Here is a 22168-nt window from a genome sequence, read left to right on the forward strand (position 1 = left end):
ATGTTCATCAGAATTTATCTCCCTAGATCTCACTCAGTGATTTCGAGTGCCTGCTCTGATACCAATTGAAATTCTGATACTGGGGACAGATGTCGTACCGGATGTCACGACATCACGCTTCAGAACATGCAGATTATATTTGACTGTATGAACAGATTAATCAAGTAAATAACACAAGAGAATTGTTAACCCAGTTCGGTGCAACCTCACCTACATCTGGGGGCTACCAAGCCAGGGAGGAAATCCACTAAAATAGTGTTAGTTCGAAGATCTAACAGCCACTGTTTACAACCTTCTCACCTAACCACTACCCGTGCAATCTCTACCTAAGAGCCACTCTTAGATATGAGAACCCCTCTCACTCCCTCTCAATCACACTCCCGTGTTTACAAATAAATCCAATACAAACCAGAGATTACTCTCTGAACAATAGAGATCAACTCTACACACTCAGGTCCAACACTTGATGTTATGGTGACATCAAGGTGGCTCACAAAACACTCAAGTCCCAAAACTCACAAAATAACTCTTCAATCCCGGACTTGGTAGAAAACTCGTGCAGCCTTCATGTTTATATAGCTGTGTGCGTATCTGGGCTGCAACAACTTGTGCTGGATGAGATCTATCATTCTCCTGAAAAATCTGCACTTAAAGATCTAAAAGATACAGTTTGATCTTTTAGTTTTTATCTTTAATCTTTAATCCCTGAACGAACTCTTCTAGTTTGTAATTCGAACTTTAATTATCTTTTAATTCGTTCCTAAAGATAGATCGTCTAATCTGTTGCTAACTGCACAATAATCTGTTAAAGATATAACAGATTTATGAGTCCAGTATTTTCGGGCAAGATGTCCTGGACATCGTATCCGACATCGTGGATCCTGCAGCTTCAATTCTTCATTTGACTTTTATCTTGCCTTGTGCATTGTGCAGCAACTCCAGTATTTTCGGGCAGGATGTCCTGGACATTGTATCCGACATCGTGGATCCTGCAGCTTCAATTCTTCATTTGACATTTTATCTTGCCTTGTGCATTGTGCAGCCCGATCTTATTCCTTGACATAACGTTGGACATCATGTGCAGCAACTCCAGCTTTCCTTCATTGTCTAAGTGCTTATGTTTTAACAAAATCTTAGCCAATCTTTTAAAACTCAGTAGAGCTAAGCACTAACAATGTCCTCGGGCGTCCGCTTCTCTTCAAACAGGGCCATGATATCTTCATCTGGGAACTTGGGGTGCATCAGCCAATAATCTTGGAGGGGTTGCTAGGCCAAATAATCCGCTAAGGCACTTCCCTTTACCGCCTTTTGGGTGACGTAAACGATATCGAATTTAGATAATAGTACCTGCCACCTAGCGATACATCCCGTGAGGGCCGGTTTCTCAAAGATGTATTTCACGGGATCCATTTTGGAAATAAGCCACGTGGTATGGCTGAGCATGTACTGCCTAAGCCGATGTGATGCCCATACCAGAGCACAACAAGTCCTTTCCAACATTGAGTAATTCATCTCACATGTGGTAAACTTCTTGCTTAGATAGTAGATGGCTTGCTCCTTTTTCCCAGAATCATCGTGCTGACCCAACACGCACCCCATAGACTCGTCCAACACGGTCATGTACAGGAAAAGAGGTCTTCCTGTTACAGGTGGCATGAGCACCGGGGGGTTTGCGAGACTCTGTTTGATCTTCTCGAAGGCCTCTTGGCAGTCACTGTTCCACAGGACCGCCTGATTCTTACATAATAGCTTGAAAATGGGCTCACAGGTAGGGGTGAGTTGCGAGATAAATCTCGCGATATAATTCAACCTGCCCAAGAACCCCCGAACCTCCTTCTCCGTGCATGGTTCCGGCATTTCAAGGATGGCCTTCACTTTCTCAGGATCTATCTCTATCCCTTTCTAACTTACGATAAATCCTAGCAATTTCCCCGACTTTACCCCGAAGGTGCATTTGGTTGGGTTTAGTTCTAGTTGGTATTTCCGCAACCTTCCAAACAACTTACGCAGATTGACAAGGTGTTCGTCCTCAGTTCGAGACTTGGCAATCATGTCATCTACGTAGACCTCTATTTCCTTATGCATCATATCATGGAACAACACCACCATGGCACGCTGATAGGTTGCCCCAGCATTTTTCAGCCCAAAGGCCATCACTTTATAGCAGAACGTCCCCCATAAGGTGACGAAAGTGGTCTTCTCTACATCTTTGGGTGCCATCTTTATTTGATTATACCCCGAGAAACCATCCATAAATGAGAAAAGGGCGAACTTGGCTGTATTATCTACCAATATATCAATGTATGGCAGGGGAAAATTGTCTTTAGGACTGGCTCGGTTCAAGTCCCGGTAGTCTACACACATTCGAACCTTGCCATCCTTTTTCGGGACTGGGACAATGTTGGCCACCCACTCTGGGTACCGAGCTACAGCTAAGAACCCTGCATCAAATTGCTTCCTTACTTCTTCTTTAATTTTTAAAGACATCTCGGGTCTCATTCTTCGTAACTTTTGCTTAACCGAGGAAGACCCAGGATTCAAAGGCAACTTATGCTGCACAATGTTGGAATCCAGACCGGGCATGTCTTGATATGACCACGCAAAGACATCTTGATACTCTTCAAGAATGGTTATCAAGCCTTGGCAGATAGGCGCGGTCATACCGGTTCCTACCTTTACTTCTTTCTTTTCCTCCATGGTCCCCAAGTTTACCAATTCGGTTTCTTCTTGGTGAGGCTTCATTTCACGTTCTTCCTGAGCGACCAACCTCTCCAACTCTGGTGAAAGGACGTCCTCTTCCTCTTCCTCGTTTATCATTTGGCTTATATCTCGTTCGAAATCGATTGTCAAACCCTCGTTGTTAGGATCCTCAAAGAATCGACCCTCATATCTATACCAAACAAGACAAAACATGCAAAATGATATGAGAAAAGGTGGAATTGCAAGAACAGATGAAACAAGATCTCTTTGTTTTATTTAATAAGGTAGGTTTCACAAAACAAAAGAGAAAGGAAATCTATAGACTCTAATTACATTGAATCAGCGGTATAGACTTCCGACTGGCTTATCACGCGCCAGTTACCCACATGAGAATTGGGATGGCATGGTTGCACAAAACTTGGCGGGTCTTGAGGGAACTCCTCTTTTACTGCGGCCACCTCCTCCTCGGACACCGTTCCAGCACTGGTGAAACACTGGCTAATACGGTCGGGCCATACCCTATCCGCCCGAAGTCTTGACGGCACATTCCTCCTCCCCGGCATCCTGGGTTCATACTCTAATCCATATTTGTATGGATTTCCCTTGATATCGACCACGTCGGCATTTCCGAGGCCGTCCTTGCCTAGACCCATTCCGGGCTCAAATCCGTTCCTGAGCATAACACGCGCCACCATTATGGCCGCGTTGGAGAGAGAAGGTAGCAACGAACTTGGTTCCACAGAGGCGTAGCTCACCACCTCGAAGGATTGGAAAGCCATTTCCAATGATTCTTCCGCCGCTTCTACGTATGTAGGCGGAGGAAGGGCAACTCACTAACATATCCTCTTCACCCGACACTATCACTAAAAGTCCACCCACTGTGAACTTCAATTTCTAATGAAGCGTTGAAGGGACCACTCCCAGGGCATGAATCCAAGGTCTTCCCAAGAGGCAGCTATAGGCGGGATTTATATCCATTACTTGAAACACCACATTACAAGTGTGGAGGCCTATCTGAATGGGAATGTCGATTTCCCCCATCACTTACCGCCGAGTACCATCAAAGGCTCGCACCACCATCGAGCTCGGTTTTAAACGTGACGCACTAAAAGGAAGCTTTTCCAAAGTGGTCTTTGGCATTACATTTAAACTCGATCCATTGTCGATAAGCACCTTTGCGACAACATGGTCCATACACTTTACCGACACATGAAGAGCCTTGTTGTGTCCTCTCCCCTCTACGGGAATCTCTTCTTTGGCAAACCTGATATAATTGTTGGTGGTTATATGATTAACGATGCCTTCAAAACCCTCCACTGAGATATCGTGGGCTACATGGGCATCATTGAGGACTTTTATCAACAACGTACGATGAGGCTCGGAGTTTATAAGCAGTTCAAGCAACGAGATCTTTGCGGGAGTTTTATTCAGTTGCTCGACTACCTTAAACTCGCTTTGTTGGATGAGGCGAAGGAACTCATGGGCCTCTTCCAAAGTCACCGTCTTTCCTTAAAGACCTTCTTTCTTTTCAGCCCCTCTTACCACTTGAGGATCTACTTCTTTCGAGGGGGTGGCTATGTCTGTGGGCTCTTGGACCATGGGCGCTTTCCCCTTGGAGGGCAACTCCGCCGGGTGAGGGGAAGCGAACACCCGACCACTGCGGGTTACGCCACTGAGGCCGGTGATGTTGGTCACCTTAGCTGACAGGGAGTCAACTTCGGTTGCAACTCTTTCGCTGAACGCGGGAGGGGTATACTTCCACGGAACGGCCTTATTACTTTGATATGCAAATGGCGTTGGCTTGGGCGCTGTCCAGGGGTATATGGGTGTGGAGCCGGTCCCTTTCCTAGTAAAACATATCACTAGGGCCTTGGGGGTTAGAGGAACCTTCTTTTCTTCCGACTGCATGCAAATTTGTGGTTCTTCCCTCCCTCCTATGGACACTTCAAGCTGCCCGCAATCCATGAGCCGCTGAAGCAATTCTTCTACCGCGGGACAGGTTTCCATGTCGTGTGACTCTCCGAGGTGAAACAAACATTCGTCCCTTTCGCCTCCGCCACGGGAGACCATACATGCCACTTGCAGCGATTGGTAGATAAAACGTCTGGAAGTAGCCACCTCTCCTAATCTCCTTGCCCGCGATGGCCCACCCTCTTGGATGGCGTTTACACTAGCCTTTCCATGACTAGCTAGCAGGTTAGTTTTAACATTTGGGCCTTCCTCTTGAAACGATAGCCAGCCGACATTGATTAGGTGCTGCACTTTATACTTGAACGGGCGGCAGGAGTCAATGTTGTGTCCGGGAGCTCCACTATGGTACTCACATTTGGCACCCGGGTCATACCACTTGGGGTAGGGTGGCTGGAAGACCCTCCCGGGTATGGCTACCACCAAATGATTCTCCAATAATGAAGGCCATAATTCGGAGTATGCCATAGGAATAGGAGAGAAGTTATCTTTCGGGAGTGGGCTCTGTGCATTATTATAGCTCGTGCTGGGGGCCGTATTGTTGACTGGCCGGGGCGTGGCTGGAGCTATGCGTTGGGCCGGCGTTCTCTCTGTCGCGGGCGGTCCTTTTACTTGAGTCGGGAGGGAACTCCCGGCTCGGATTGAAAAATTTGGGGGATTGGGCTGGTATGAGCTTTGGATATTTAGGGGTGCTTTCATCCACGTCGGGGCGGTGGTGAACGCGTGGGTGTCTCCTTCCTTTTTCCTCGCGCCCACTACTGGGGCTCTTCTGTTGTTGTTGGGGGCCACATTGGAAGCATATTCGAACTTGCCTTTTCGTAGTCCGGATTCAATCCTTTCTCCGGCGAAGACGAGATCCGCAAAGTTAGCTGGCATGTAGCTTATCAGCTTTTCATAGTAGAACGTGGGTAACGTATCTACCATAATTGTGATCATCTCCCTCTCCGTCATGGGCGGTACGACTTGGGCTGTGAGATCTCTCCATCTTTGGGCATATTCCTTAATGGACTCATGCTCTCGCTTAGTCATACTCTGAAGCTGGTTCCGATCGGGAGTCATATCCGTATTGTACTGGTACTGCCTAATGAAGGCAGTTGCCAAGTCCTTCCATGATCGGATCTGGGAAGCTTCCAGATTGGTATACCATGCTACAGCTGCTCCAGCCAAGCTGTCTTGAAAGAAATGGACCAACAACTTTTCGTCCGTAGAATACGCCCCCATCTTTCGGCAATACATCCGGAGATGCCCTTTTGGACATGTCGTCCCTTTGTACTTATCAAAGTCTGGTACTTTGAACTTGGGAGGGATGATGATGTTGGGCACGAGACATAAATCCGCTAAATCCGAGAACAGGTAATTGCCGAGGCCCTCGACTGCTCTTAACCTTTCTTCAAGCGCCTCAATCTTTCCCTTATCTTCCGCGAAGGGAACAGATTCTTTTACGGGTGTGGGTGAAGCCAGGACATGACGGACTATTTTTGGTTGGGGTAGTTCATGGGGGGATGGATCTTTGAGGTGGAGCAGGGGGCCAAGATGGGTATCTCCTTCCTCATCGTCTTGCCCGGGATAGTCGTCATAAGGTGGGAGTTGCCCCTCGAAGGTAGGGGCTTAGCTTAAATCTTCCAGGGCGGCACGGGGAGCGAAGTCCGGAGGCAAGCCATAGGGGTAAGCTTGCGGGCTATACCTTCGACCAAACACTGCCGTGTTTCTGTCTCGACCCAGATTTAAGGCGGGCTGCAGCACCGGCTCCGCTTCCCTAACTGTACTGGAGGCGGTTGTCGTGGCTTTATCCTCTATAGTTTTCTGGAGTTTTAACATGACCTCCGAGATGGAAGCCATTTGATCTTTTAAGGCCGATAGATCGGCCTTCATCTGTTCCTGCACGCCCTCTTCATTATCCATTTTTCTGGATCGAGTGTTATAGGGGTGCTTTTGTGCTTTCTTAGTTATGATGAAATTCCTAAAGAAATAAACAACGGTGAGTATGCCACCAAAACATGAATATGCAAATGAATGATCGGAGCACTTGGATCCACCCCAAGGTTTTTTAGATAACGTGATGAGTTCAGAACTTCTCATTTTATAAAAAGAACAAAGCTTTCATCTAGCCAAGATTATACAAAGGTGTTACAAAAGAACCTAACGGTTTCTAATTATATGGGCCATCAAATCTATCATGTGTTGACAGTAATTGATTAGCCCATGAATCTCCTCGGGAGCCGTACACACTTTGGCCATGGCTTTTGCTTTGGCTAATAGATGCGAGAGGTCTTGACTTCCATTCAAGGTCAAGGCGAACCTATCCATCCACATAGTCGCTTCTTGATGCAATGCATCAATCACCCTCCCTCTTGCTTCTTTTTCGGCGTACACTTGTGCAAAATCCTCCGCTAGCTTTTGTTCATGGGTCACAGACTGGTTCAACTCTTCCTTGTATTGCCCTATGATAGCTAGCATGCTTTGCTCCGTGGCTTCCAAGTGTTGAGCCAAACTCCTCTTGGACCTTGCGCACGCAGCTAACTCTTCTTTTAAGATCATGCCATGCACCCGTGACCGGTCTCTTTCCTCTCTTCGGAGTTTGAGCTCATTGTTGCTACCCCACAATGCTCCTCAGAATTTATTTCGGCCATGTTCCTCCTTGCGGGCCCTTTTGGTTTCTTGTTCAAGGGCTCTTGCAGTGGCCGCATTTTCCTCTTGTAACTCGGTGCACTCTTTCCGGATGTGTGTAGCGGCTGATTTGAACTTCTCCTTGGCGAGTCTCGCCTTCCCTAGCTCTAATTTTAGAGCTTGGACTTCTTCATCTTCCTCCGGAGCTTCGAAGTTCTCCTCATTGATAACTTTCAATTTGGAGAGCCAATCTAACCCTCGCGTGTGAACTCTTAACCATCCATGATAACCACCAATGACGCCATTTTGGATGCCTCTAAGCTCCTTGTCTTTCCTCAACGGACTTCTCCACGCCTTGTGGACTCTTTGTATAACCTTGAGACTTTGCGCGCCTAGATCCCTCACAAGGAAAGGCGAGAGACTTTCTTCTGTTGGCGCTCCCCTCATGGGGTACCCTAGCTGTCTTATGGCGAGTGCGGGATTATAATTAATACAACCCCTAGTCCCTATCAATGGAACATTAGGGTAATCCCCACACGAGAAAAGAACTCCTTCCTTGCCTTCCTTCCAACGAGGAAACCAATTGATTGCGTTGCCTCCTATCCCAACCAAATGTTGGTCCCAATCGACTCTTTCTTTTTCGGTGCATGGGCGATAACTTTGAAGCGGACATGGGTGTCTTGTGTCTTGTTGGAATAGGTGTGAAACCAACCACACACAGAGAGCGGGTAAACAACAGACAATCCGTGCACTGTTTTTCTCACACCTCCGGTCAAAGGTGTCAAACAAATCTGCCAAGATAGCCACCACTGGACTCTCCTTGCTATGGTGATATGCGAGGAAAGCGTCAATGGCGGCTAAGTCCACCAAACCGTCAACGTTCGGAAAGAGGGCAACCCCAAAAATCAACAAAGCTAATATATCCGCAAACGGGCCCCACTTCTCTTGGCTCGCCATATCCCTTGCCTTGCCTTCCAAGTATTTCCGAGGCAGGCCCACTACGTCGTTCCGAGTTTGCTTCATGCGATCCATCTCTTTTGCCGAATCTCCAACCACAGCTGCAATCTTGCTCAAGGAGGGAAGAAATCCGGAGAAAAGATACGGTTTTCTCCCCCCAAGAGGGCATCCTAATATTTCCTCAAACTCTTCAATAGTCGGTACCATTTGGAAGTCCCCAAATGTGAAACACCTCAACGGCTGGTCATAGTATTAGGCGAGGGATACGACAACTTCCGTAAATACCTCCGCTGCGGTCAAATCTAGAATCTTCCCGTACACTTTGCGGAAGGCTTGCCTTTGGAGAGGTCTCATCAATCGTCCTAATTCCTTGAGGCTAGTGACATCTAGACTTTTAACCTTGACTTGATAAAACATTTTTCCGTTTTGATTTGTCCCCATCATTTACCTAAAAAAGGGGTGGATCAAGACTCCGACATGAATGATGCAATGCGTATGCATGAAACGGAAAGAAAACAACACAAATGGGTAATTCACACATATGAGACCGCAAAGATCCAATTTTAATGCTACGTTTAGGGCATTATGGCGCCTGAATGTAGTATTAAAAAGGTTACGCATTACTCTGAAGAAACCAAACATCACTAGCAAAACTATAAACTAGTGCTATTTGTCAAAAGATGCATGAGAACAAATGGCACGAAGCGTGTTTTCTCTTTGCCCCTATTTTGGGAACCTATAGGACAATATCTAGGGGTCTCTAATAACTACTCCCCAACAATTCATAACTCACACGGTTGTTTTCTAGAGGTATCATCACTCAAGATAATAATATTGTGGCGGTATGGAATACCAGCGACAACACATTATAAAGAGAGAAAGCTCTAGACGAGGTTTCACTATTATCAAGCAAGTCGGAGACCTAGCATGATGATAGATTCACCTCCACTCCTTAAATTCCCATGAACCCGGGTGTAGGGCCCCCTTTTTTACTCAAACCCGTGGGTGCTTAGAATGCAGTGTAAAGAATGCGAAATAGACAACAGTTATTTACATTTTACACAGTTCAACAAATGCACACACGAAGTTTCACAAATCCACAATTCCTTAAAATAGGCCTAACTCACAAAAATAGTACCCAGCGGAGTCGCCAACTGTCGCAACGTGCCCTTTTACGAGTGAGCGAGGCGAGGCTCACGGGTGCGCTTTCCAAAGGAGGAAAGATGCGCGGAGTCACCACCAACGTTTATTTGTGGAAAACATCGGGAAAACCGAAGGAAACCGGTCAAAATGAAAATTCTAAGTTCGGGAGTTGTATTTATGTTTGAGGAAGGTATTAGCACCTCTCACGTTTGTCTCAAAGGACAACAACCTATTTTTTAGAATTGTGGAAATTGTATTACCTTAACTTTTATTTCTTTTTATTTTTTGAGGTCGAAAAAAGCGGGGCTTTTGCTCCTACGTACCCTCCTTTGGAGAGGAAATCAGACCTACGTAGTTCTTTCTTAAGAGTGAATCAAGCGATTCTTTTTACTTGAATTTGTGATCATTTTTAAGGCGTTGGACCTTAAAAATGATCCTTTTTACTTGGTAAGAAACTGAAATGATAAACTTTCAAACCCTATTTTTTGTGGACGACCTTGACTAGGCGAGTTGATTTTAGCCTTAGTTTCACTTTAGTTATTAGTCAATCCAATTAAGAATGAGAAATCCCAAAGAGAAAACGTCCGATTGATTTTTTCGCTTCATTTTACTAAAAGATATTTTTTATTATTATATTATTATTTTACCTTTTTTTTATTTCCAACGTGGTTACGGCACGACCGAACGGTCGAAATTCATTTTAACCGAAATTAACGGATGATACAATTCAAATGATCGGTGGAAATTTATTTTATTTTTTGATTAGGCGAGAAATGACTTAAATAAATGACTGAAGCACGTCAAAAGGGGGTATAGAAAGCCAATGAAAATGAGAATAAAAATACATGAAACAAAATGTGGACCACCACGGATACATAGAATGAATTGTAAAGCTCGGTTTGGGGTACTTACCAGTTGAAGACTGAAGAAAATGAAGAACGGTTGAAAATCTTCGCGTAATTAGTCACGGAAACGTTACGGAAGCGCCTCGGCTTCAATTTTCTTCACGGAAACAATTTTCCTCAACAATTTTGAGAGAATAAGAAGTGCCAAGAAGGCTGAACCCCTTCTCCCTTCATTCCTCCCCCTATTTATAGCAAAATAGGGGAGGAGCTTGCCACCCAGCTCGCTCAGGCGAGCAAGGTTGCTTCCTCCAGAAGCAACCGCCTTCTGGAGGAAGAATCTGGAAGGCCCAAGTAGGTCTGATTGCTATTTGTACCCCATTTTTACTAAATGCACCCCCTTTACCTTTTTTGGTAATTCTTTTTCCGTAACGTTACGAAACTTTACGAATTTTGTAACGATATTTATTTTCCTTCCGCAAGGTTACGAATCCTTAGGGATTATGTATTTATTCTTTTTTAGCTTTCGAAGAAGTTACGAAAGCTCACGGATTGCGAAAAACACCTTTCGATTTCCGTCACATTACGGAATTTTCACGAATCGCGTAATCCTGCTTCCTTTTGATTTTCGGCACGTCTCGGGACTTCACATATTGTGCAACAAAGGGTGCCAAGTATCTCGAAGCGGCCAATCAAAGGTTGTATATCATCAAATAATAATCCCCGGACGAAATTAGGGTATGACATTTTGCAACTTTGATGATTTGAGAAATTAGACTTCAAAGTTCAGACCTCATTCTCCCTCTTCTCTCTCTCAAAATTTCATTCGTCTCTCTCCTTCCCTCTACTCATCTTCTCCTTCCTTCAAGCTCTTATCCATGGCTTCCTATGGTGATGAGCTTGTTCTTAACTCATCTTCTTCTTGAAATGGCTTCTCCAATCACCTTTCCTCCTTCTCCATTTTTCTACCATTGATCTTCAAGAAGCAAATGAATCCATTGATGAAGGAGATCCAAGGCCTACAACCTCTACATGGAGCCATATTATGTGGTACAGAGCATCTTCATCTAGGTGATGTTCTTTTGCTTCTTGTATCTTCTGTTCGGTCAATTCACTTTAATTCCTTGTTCTTGATTGTCTTGTCCATGTATCTCCTCAATTTTCTTGTGGTTTGGTGTTGTTTAGGGTAGATTAAAAAAACAACCAATTCAATCTTAGATCTGCACTTGCTCTTGCATTTTTATGATTCAAATTTTATAGATCTAATTTTCAATCATGTTTTTGTGTTGATTTTAGGTTCTATCATTTTTCAGTCATAATTTTCTTGTGTTGAACCTTTAGATCTCAATTTTCTTGCAAAATATTTATTAGAAAATAAAACACAAAAATCTAAGTGTAAATCACTTCATTCATGTTGTCTTAGAGTCATGTTTAGTCATAATAATTGTCATATTATTTTCTAAGTTTGTGCTGAATTTTGATTTTTTTTTATTGAATTCTATATACATTTGTTCATGTATTCTTGCAATTTTTAGCCTATCATTTGAATTTTGGGTCTAACTCATGCATGTTATTTAGTTCATAACATGTTCCAACTCAATTCCTAGAAGTAGTCTTGTTGAACTTTTCTTGTTTTCTAAATTTCCTATATGATGTCTATAAAGAAATTGAGTTGTGGTGCTGAGTTATGGCTGGATTTGTGAATTAAAATAAGTCTTAAGTTCTCTTGAATTGTGTTATACAAGACAGTTGAGCATAAGCAAACACAAATTGTAACTATCTAAGTCTTAAGCAATATAAACACTACTCTTGATTTCTAGGTTGAAATTCTGGTTGCTGTCAATTCTGGCACACTGTCTTCTTAACTCCGCTATGACTTGAATACTTTGAGTTTTGAGATGAAATTTTAACTGGATAAAATATAAATTTGGACGAAAATAATGGAAAAATAAGGAACAAAAAAAAATAAATGAGCAAGAGATGGTTATAAAGATTAACGTCAAAATACACGTCCAGAACAAAAATAAATAAATAAATAAAAATGTGTATGCTTGATTTGCTTGAAATTTTTTCATTATTTTGAGTTGTATTACAAGCATATTTGACTTCTTGGATTTTTTCATCTTTTAGATGTGTTGCCAAATTGACATAACTAGATTTTTGCTTTGAGTCTTGTTCTTAATTTGTCAATATAATCTAGTGTCATTCTAGGACTTCCTTTGTTTTCCACCTTGGCTTGTGGTGCTGACCTTTTACTTTATTTTTCCTTGAATCTCATTGAAATAATGTCATGTTAAATTTCCTTTTGGTTTAGCTTTCATTTCATTTTTTGGTTTCTTGTTTGTCTTTTTTTTATGTGTTTAAGTGTTGCCTACAATAAGGATTGGATGAGGAAATTGGTGTATTGCTTGAAGGAAGATTTTTTAGTCTTGGAGGTTAACCATCCTAGGAGCACCATTGGATTTGAAGCAACCAAAGCCTCACCAAATTTTCAGTGAAACACTTGAGAAAAGAAACAAGCATTGAAGACCTTAATTACTTTGTTAAATTTGTTGTAATAGAACAATTGAGTGCTGAATTTTTTTCTATTTCAATTCCTTGTATTTTTGGACATTCTTCAAGGGTGTATGGGGAGTCTCCAAGAGACCACCCAAAGCTCTATTGTGTGTAATAGCTTAGTGTAAACCGTGTAGACTAAGTGAAGAGCCACTTGGGACCTCCAAAGGGTCATCCAAGCCTTCACATAAGAAATCATCTAGCTTGCTTTAAATTTCCTTTACCTTCCATTGTCAAACTGCCTAGATAGCTTGTTTTTTACCAATTAGTTTTTACCATATCCTTCACACCTCTTTCAGTGTTGATTTTGGCTAGTTTCAACCATAGTTCTTTTACCTTTTGTTTTCAAACCCCTAACAAGAAAAAACCATAACTTAGGAACCAACATGGTCTTCATTCTTCATCTAGTGTTAATGGTAAGGGTTCTACTCCTAAGGACCCTTTGTATAGGATATTAGATGAGTTGAGATACCTTAAATTTTGGAAAGAAAAACAAAAGAGAAAAGAAAAAGGGAAAAATAGTGTAAGAAATATGTCAAGATGAAAGAGAGAAAATAAAAGTGGAAGAAAGAAAAAAAATTAATGAAAGAATTAAAAAGAGGAAAAAATGTTTCCTATGATAATCATGAGTCTTGTAAAAGTTTGAGTGAAAAGTTAAGTGACTACTATGGAGGGAGGCATAGGTCTCATATTAGACCTCACTCCCAAAGAAGAGAAAAGAATAGAAGGTCTCAAGAGGTTAGCATTAGCCTCTCATATTTCCACAGAAAAGATAGTATTGAGGCCTACCTTGATTAGGAAATGAAGGTTGAATAACTCTTTGTTTGCCATCATATTAGTGAAGAGAGAAAAGTTCCATTGGCTACCCTTAGCTTCCAAGGGTACGCCCTCTATTGGTGAACTTCCCTTGTTAGGGAAAGAAGGATTCATGGGGATCCTCCAGTAGAGTATTGGAATGATCTTAAGAGTGTCCTAAGGAAGAGGCGCATTCCCTTTTACAATGAAAAAGAGCTTATGGACAAGCTCTAAAGGCTTAGACAAGGGAGTATGAGTGTTGGAGAATATAGATAACAAATGGAACTATTCCTTTTAGAAGGAAAGAACAAGCATAGCTAGGTTCCTTAGTGGGCTGAACCATTGCTAAAATTCACTAATCAGAATTAGTGAAATTTTGGCTCCACAAATTCAAATTCAAATTCTAGTGAAATTTTAATAGAAATTCAAATTTCCCTCCAATTTTGTGTGACAATTAGGTTATAAGTAGAGGTCTTGTGTGTGAATTTTGCAACGCTGATGATTTGAGAAATTAGACTTCAAAGTTCAGACCTCATTGTCCTTCTTCTCTCTCTCCAAATTTCATTCCCCTCTCTCCCTCTCCATCCACTCATCTTCTCCTACCTTCAAGCTCTTATGCTTGGCTTCCTATAGTGGTGAGCTTGTTCTTAACTTATCTTCTTCTTGAAGTGGCATCTTCATTCATCTTTCCTCCTTCTCCATCCTGTTGCCATTGATCTTTAAGAAGCAAAAGAATCCATTGATGAAGAAGATCCAAGGCCTACAAGCTCTACATGGAGCCACATTATTTTCTATCCTTTCTTTGTTCAGTTGTGGGTAATTTATGGTCATTACTCAAAAATTTTTTGTTTATCTTTACACTACCACAAAAAAAAACACTTCAACATTGGTTCTAAAAGACTGTTAACATCAATTTAGAACCGATTTTGAATCGACCGTCGTTGAAAGTGGGAAATTTTTTATGATGGTTCAAAATACGATGTTGAAATTACCTTTTTACATTGGTTGTGGCTGCAAAACATACCCAGACACTTTCTACAAAAATATTTATTCTATTCATAAAAACTAATAAGTGTACAAAACTATTAAATTAATATAAATGCTTAATAAACAAAAGCAACAAACAATCTTATAAAATGTGAACATCATATACCAAAGGGGGTATGCATTTAAGCAAAGGGAGTAAGTGGAATAAAATCCCCTATCTAGGGTGACAATATAAGCCTTTGATTGGCCAAGGTTGACTAAAATTTAAAAATTACAACAATAATGCTATTTTAAATGTGTTGGATCAAGTGGCCTCGGAATAATTAAGAAGGGGGGGGTTGAATTAATTATTAATGAACCTTTACTAATTAAAAATCTATCCTTCTTAATGTTACTAAATTCAATTAGGCTTTTACTATAGTGTTGAGAAAGTAAAGAACAGAAATAGAAACTTAATCAAAAGTAAAAGCGATAATTAAAGTGCATTGTAGAAATTAAAGAGTATAGGGAAGAAGACAAACACAAGAGTTTTATACTGGTTCGGCAACAACCCGTGCCTACATCCAGTCCCCAAGCGACCTGCTGTCCTTGAGATTTCTTTTCAACCTTGTAAAATCCTTTACAAGCAAAGATCCACGAGGGATGTACCCTCCCTTGTTCTCTTTGTAACAACCAAGTGGATGTACCCTCCACTTGAACTGATCCACAAGAGATGTACCCTCTCTTGTTCTCAGTTACAACAACCCAAGTAGATGTACCCTCTACTTGTACTACAAAGGATGTACCCTCCAATGTGTTAAGACAAAGTTCTCAGGCGGTTAGTTCCTTGAAACTTTGTGAAGGAGAAATAAAAGAATTCTCAGGCGGTTAGTCCTTTGAAAACTTTTGTTTTAGGGAAAGGGAAGAATCAAAAGAATTCTCAGATTGTGTCGTTTTGAATTCTATGAAAAGGGAGAAGGGAGACACAAAATAATTCAGGCGGTTAGACCTTTGTTCTTTTGGAAAAGGGAGAAGAGAGACACAAAAAGAATTCAGGCGGTTAGTCCTTGGCGAATTCGTTTTGGCAAAGGAAGAAGAGAATGAAAAGATATAGCACACTTTTGTTTTCAAGGTTTGGAAACCCAGAAAACTTTTAGAAAGCTTCTGGCAAAGGAAGAAGAAGTAGAAGAAGAAGTTCAAAGAGATTCAAAGGTTGTAAAAGAATATCTGAAAAAGTTAGTTGAAATGCAAGTTAAGGTCTTGCTTTTATAGACTCTTCATATCTGGTCAATGGAAACCATTGGAAGAGTTATAACCTTTAGAAAAACCTAAAAACCATTGGAAGAGTTACATCTTTTGATTTTTGTTCAGAACTTGTCACTGTTAATCGATTACCAAATCCTTGTAATCGATTACACAAAGCTTTTTGTGAAAGGAAATGACTCTTGACAATTGATTTTGAATTTCAACGTTCATAGACACTGGTAATCGATTACCAATATCTTGTAATCGATTACACCATTCTGAAATCAATTAGAACGTTGCAAATTCAGTTGAAAGCTTTTAAAATCAAACTTTGCCATTGGTAATCGATTACAGGAAACTGGTAATCGATTACCAGAGAGTAAAAACTCTGGTAACTTAGAAAATTTTGAGAAAAACAAAACTGTGCTATGTTTGTTTTTGGAAAAATCTTTTCAATACTTCCCTTGTGAAGTCTTCTTGAATTCTTTTCTTGAATCTTGAATTCATCTTGTCTTGAAATCAAATTTCTCTTGATCCTTGAATCTTGGTAACTTAATCTTGAAATCATTCTCTTGGGCTTTTTGTCATCATCTTTGTTATCATCAAAACTACTTGAATCAACTTGATTCATCATCATGAAGCTTGCTTCTACAAAATGTAGTACGAGTAAAGAAAATGACCAAGGTTGACTAAAGTTTAGACAAGAAAAGAAAATGACCAAGCAAAGTAAGCCAAACAGCTAATCAAATAAGGATGAAATGAGTTTGCAATAAGAGAGAAATAAAATAGTACAACTATTAAAGTCATGTCATATGCAGTTAAATTAATCCTTAGAAAACTATGTCCTGCTTCAAATGCTAATCCAATTTTAATGTTTTGAATGATAAAAAGGAACATTCAATATTTAAGTTTATAGAATATGATCAGATGTGCTTTTCTTTATCAAAAATTGAGCACAACAACATAAACTAGATATAAAGAAGCAGATGCAAGGACAACAAATAATTTTATACCAAAAACTTTTAAGAAAAAATAACCATGAAATATACGCCTGAATTTCCATTCATTATCATGAAGATCTCTAGCAATTAGTTCTTGAGCAGGAGGTTACTGTTAGTAATCCTAAGAAACAAATTAAAGAAACATATTAGTCAAATCAAGAGCTGAGAAACTAATTACTGTGAATCAAATATAACAGACAAATGACTTACAAGAGAAGGGAAGACTTTTTCAGCTGCTCTTTGAGGAACAAAAATCCTCCATGAGTGCTGGTATCACCTGTAGTGAATGTTTTGTAGAAGTAGTCGGTTCGTTGCTTACTGGGAGTACCCTACTCTATAGGCATGAAATACACCTCCTTTTTCTTTTGGTACAAAATAAATAATGTTAAGACATGCTATAAAAAAATAAAAAATAGAAAAGGGTAGCAAATAAAAGAAACCAAAAATAACCATAATGATGCAATAAAGAGTTCTGTATGTATCAGTCACTCATTTTTAGAATAGTAATTATAGAAAATATTTATACCACGATAATTAGAATGACCAAAGCTTAACATAATGATGCCAATTTCTATTTAAAATTTAACAAAATGCTGCTCATTTCAAGCATGAAGCAATGCCATATCTGTTACTCGGGACTTCACTTATGAGCTAGAGTGGTAGCAACAACAACATAAAGCCTAAAATCAAATGTTTATTGGAGCATATTTTATTTTCTCTTCAATGAAGTTCCATATAGAGCACTACCACCAACATTGTAAGTTTCATTTCCAACAATGTTTTGGATTGTTCTTTGTACTACTCTAGATTGGTTCAACCTTGCTATTGTGATTAAGGGCAAGTTCAGATCAGGGCCATTTAGTGTTGAATTATAAGTCCAATAATTTTGACCGATGTAGTTTAAAACTGTAGGAGTTGAACCATTTATACCATATAGAAATGACATGTAATCATGATAACCTACAAAGAAAAATGTGTATACACACTTGAAAATTCTGAAATTGGGTTTGCTTATTAATCAAGCAGGTGCTTTCATAAATTTGAGCTACTTAAATAAGACATTGTTGCTGAATTTTTGAAAAATTTGAAACTTGCATGGATATTATAATGATTTAAAATTTTATTTCTTAAGTCAAGTGAGACTTACTAGAATAAAAAAACAATCATGGATTTAATCTTGCAGTAGCATTGACATAACCATTTCCCATGTCATAGGGAGTTGATGGAGATATGTTAAGGTCTATGGGAGATATGATCGTTGAGCCTTTATCGGGCTCCCATTATTTTCATACAAAGAAGTTGTAGTGAAAAGTTAAGGTCCAATGGTTGCAGGATTAAAATTGGGAAACATATGCTTAATTAGTGGAGCAAGACCAACAACATGAGGTGCAACCATGCTTGTGCCAGACATCATTACAAAATTCTCACCTGTTAGAACAATGTGGATCAGATATTCACATCTCACTATATTCACATGCTTAATAAATCAAATATTCCAATTTCCTAGTATATATTATAATTTAAAAACATGTTATGTTTAACTTGGAACAAACCAAATAAACACCTTAAACTTGTTTATGTTTTGTTTTCTAGTACAAAAAAAACTCCTTATATATTGAGATTTGGCACAAAAAAAAAAGTTATCAAACAATGTCTAAGTTCTGAAGCACCAAGTCTAATCTAATGTTATCAAACAAAATAATCCTTTGCACTAAAGCACCAAATCTTAGCTTTGCATTAAAAAATTAAAGCCCCACAACACTTATCCTGGTTCAACAGACTAGTTCGAAGAAGAACGTGAGGAAAAGTGGGGTATTCAAGTATCACTTGAAAGTGGAGAATCTCATAAACTTATCTCTCAGATAGTACAATCTTGCCCTTCTGACCTTACAGTGGCTTACCACTCTGATTTCTTTGATGTTTGGTGAGTAAATGTACTAGTAAATATAAGCATCATATAAGAAAACTAGCTCACAAGAAAAATATGGTAAAGACTACATATGGAAAATTAGCGTGGCCTTAAACATCAATTGGTAATTTAATAAAGTGAACCACTGGGTAATTTCTTGAATAAATACATTTAGATCTTCCAAATGATAATTTCGTATACTCTTTTTATACAATATATAGACTTAAGACAAACATTATGCATAAAACTATAGAAGCAAGGAAAATGTTCATCTACAACCAACATGAATGTAGGTCACACATTGAAACATATATGTTTATCTCAATCTCATACTCCATTATTTTGAGGGAGGAGAATTTGTTAAATTTCATGTTCAGACTGATATTGTTTTTCGATTACCATTTCCCACCATTTGAATTCTTTATTTCCTGAATTTTGAATATCTTGGGAAGGTGGTAAATCACATAAAAAAAGAGATTGATCTTATTATATAACCCTCCAGAATCCAATTTTGAATAATCACTTGAGATGAACTGAGCCTTTTCATACTTTTATATGGAGTGTAGAACAAGATTGATTACTTTCAGCCAGTATTGGCTAGTGCCTCCTCAACTAATGTCCTAACAATTTGTACTTTCAAAAGGTACACAGTTGCATATTTTAAACGCACCAACACCATTAATAACATAATGCATGCATTGGTGAAGTAATCTAAATATTTGAAAATGCTAATGTATACTCTTTCCTTTTTCACATCTAATGAGGGACTTCAGTTCCAATAAGTATAAATGTTAAGTATTCACTCACTTCAACATTCTTCTTTTAATTAATAAAAAAAAATGTCAATTAGATTTTGACAATATCCCCAGTCCTAATATGTCTAGAGTTGGCCTTTGCTTCTTAGAGGCCTTAATTGCCATCTGATTCAGTATCTGCATCAAGAACATCATGCATTTTACACTTCATCCATCTTTTATTTTTCCTTACACATTCTCACATACAATACAAACATGCATAGAAAGAGTGAATGCAGAGTGTGGAAACCTAATTAGTAACTAAAAACACTTAAGCTTATTATTTTAAGCTTCCACTAATTACCCCCATAACATCTCTGAGCTTGACTTAGGGTTTTCTGGGTGATTTCGGAGCTTCAGAATCCAAAACTTGTTCTCCTTTGCCTTTTGAAACTTCATCAACATCATCTGAAGGAACATCCTCTGTGGCTTCACCATAACCTTTGACATTGAAGTTAGCTCTCACAATGAAACTAGGCTTAGCATTGAGAGGAGTGCAATGCCAAGAAATTGGAACGACATATACGATGTCGCTGCAGAGTTCAAAGATAAGGGGACGGTGAGCAGCATTGCGAGTGGGTGTCAAGGATTTAGGAACCATTGTTTTGGGATTTTAGAGGTTGGATTGAGAGTGGTGAGAGTGAGCATGGAAATAAGAGAGTGAAACAGACTGGGTTTTTAATTTGGGAAAAACACATCGGTATTTATAAAAATCAATGTAAACACACATCAAACATATTAATATCGGTTTTTGAAAAATGATGTTAATGAACTCAATTTATTTACAAATATGCCACCATGCTTTTATTAACATCAATTTTGATAAAACCAATGTTACAATGACAATCTTAAAAGGATATTTTCTGGTAGTATTAAGTAGAATGTCAAAGATCTTATCAGCTTTAAAGACATTGAAACTATAAATCCTATTTGACATCTTATCTTTTACTTCACCAGATCTCAACAATTACAGGTATATGGAGGTCCTGGTTTTAATTTTGCTAGATTTATTTCACTTCCTTCAAATAGAACATCATAATCCTGGATCATTTCTAACTTGTCTATAGTGTTATTGTAATTTACATCGGCAAATGACACTTTATCTTTCTTTGGGAACTTATAAAATTTCTTGTTCCTTTCTTTCTCAAATTTTGATTTTTCTATTCTTTGAATTTTATCAGCTAACTAAGCTATATCTTTGATTTGTTGATATAGTAACCACTTTCTAATCAAAAACTTGATACCCGCAATAGCCATTCGAACTAATTCATGTTCTGGTATCTAGGTGAAACACCTAGCTTTCAATTGTCTAAACCTATTAAGATAATCATCAATGGACTCCATATTGTATCTTTTCACATTCATCAAAACAATCAAGCTTACTTTTATTTCTCCTATGTTCATGGAACATTCTTTCCAATTAAGGCTAGTCATAAATCAAATTAGGAGGTTAAGTTGTGAACCAAGTGATTGCATTCTTTGTGAGAGAACTAGGGAAATATTCTATCCTAAGATACCTATTTGCAGCAATATCTTGATATTCCATATGATACATAGCTATATGGTGAGTTGTTGATTCTCCAATTTTCCTAGATAATTTAGAAAACTTAGGAATTTTATAGCCTCTAGGGAATTTCTATTTGAAGTACAACATCAGGAAATGTGGATATGAAATAAGGTTGATCCATATAACCTATTTCGAAACCATGTTGTTTAAAACTTGTTTGACTACATGATTTATATATTGGGGATATTGTTGATCATTAATTAGCCAATTCATGTTATTATTGAGCTGCCCCATATGTTTTCCCATTCAATGGTGGAATCGAAGAAATGGCATTCGGTGCAATCATCGATGTTGTCTCATTGGACGCACTCGTTATAAGGGCTATAGTTGCTATAATACTAACTTGTACCCCTATCGTGTTTGTGTCTCCATTGTTGTTATTATTAATCATTGATCAATGATTTGTCAATCTTGTTGAATTATTATTTTCATTGGCGGATTTAATTCTACCACTCCTTATTCTCATAAACTATCTTTCTTTAAACTAGTTTATTTTGTGAAATTACAACATAGTTGAAATAGCAAGAAACACACCAAAAGGGGGGGGGGGTTGAATAGTGTGTAATTTTTTGCAATATGAAAGATAATATAGATAGTAATGTATTAAAAAGGTCATCTAATAAGGATAAAGTAGATATTTAATGAAGATCAATATGGTCGTTTTGTGACAGATTTAGGAGAGATATTGTAACAGTTTTTTAAATAAACACTTGGTGTTAAAAAAAGGTGATAGGGAGTGTTATAAGAATGCTTAGTAAACCGCTATGGAGATAAGTAGAAACATTTGGTTTGTACTAGTTCACTCAACTTGAGCTACGTCCAGTTCTCCTTTACACACTGTAAAGGGTTCCTGATCGGGGCCGTACCCGAATCAAATAAACATTAAAAAAAATGCAGTATCTAGGAAGTGATCCTAGGTCATCTCCCAACGAGCAATGGTAAACCAAACGTTCATAACAGATAGTAAGAAAACAGTAACGAATTGGGGGTGTGTGTTTATTTTTGTAAATTAAACAGCAATCAAATTTGAATTAGAAAATAACAAAATTAAAACATATTGTTTCCCCTTGATTCACAAGCAAGTCTCTTATCCTAGGTTACGAGAATTTGTCCTTAAT

At 39.1% G+C, this 22168-nt stretch overlaps 1 pseudogene; it reads right to left on the reverse strand.

Moving 5' to 3' along the window:
* Window positions 1-19535: 19535 nt before the first annotated feature.
* On the reverse strand, window positions 19536-20084 carry LOC114375341 (annotated as a pseudogene).
* Window positions 20085-22168: the final 2084 nt, after the last annotated feature.

This window comes from Glycine soja, chromosome 2 (genome assembly GCF_004193775.1).
Source record: "Glycine soja cultivar W05 chromosome 2, ASM419377v2, whole genome shotgun sequence".
NCBI lineage: Eukaryota > Viridiplantae > Streptophyta > Magnoliopsida > Fabales > Fabaceae > Glycine > Glycine soja.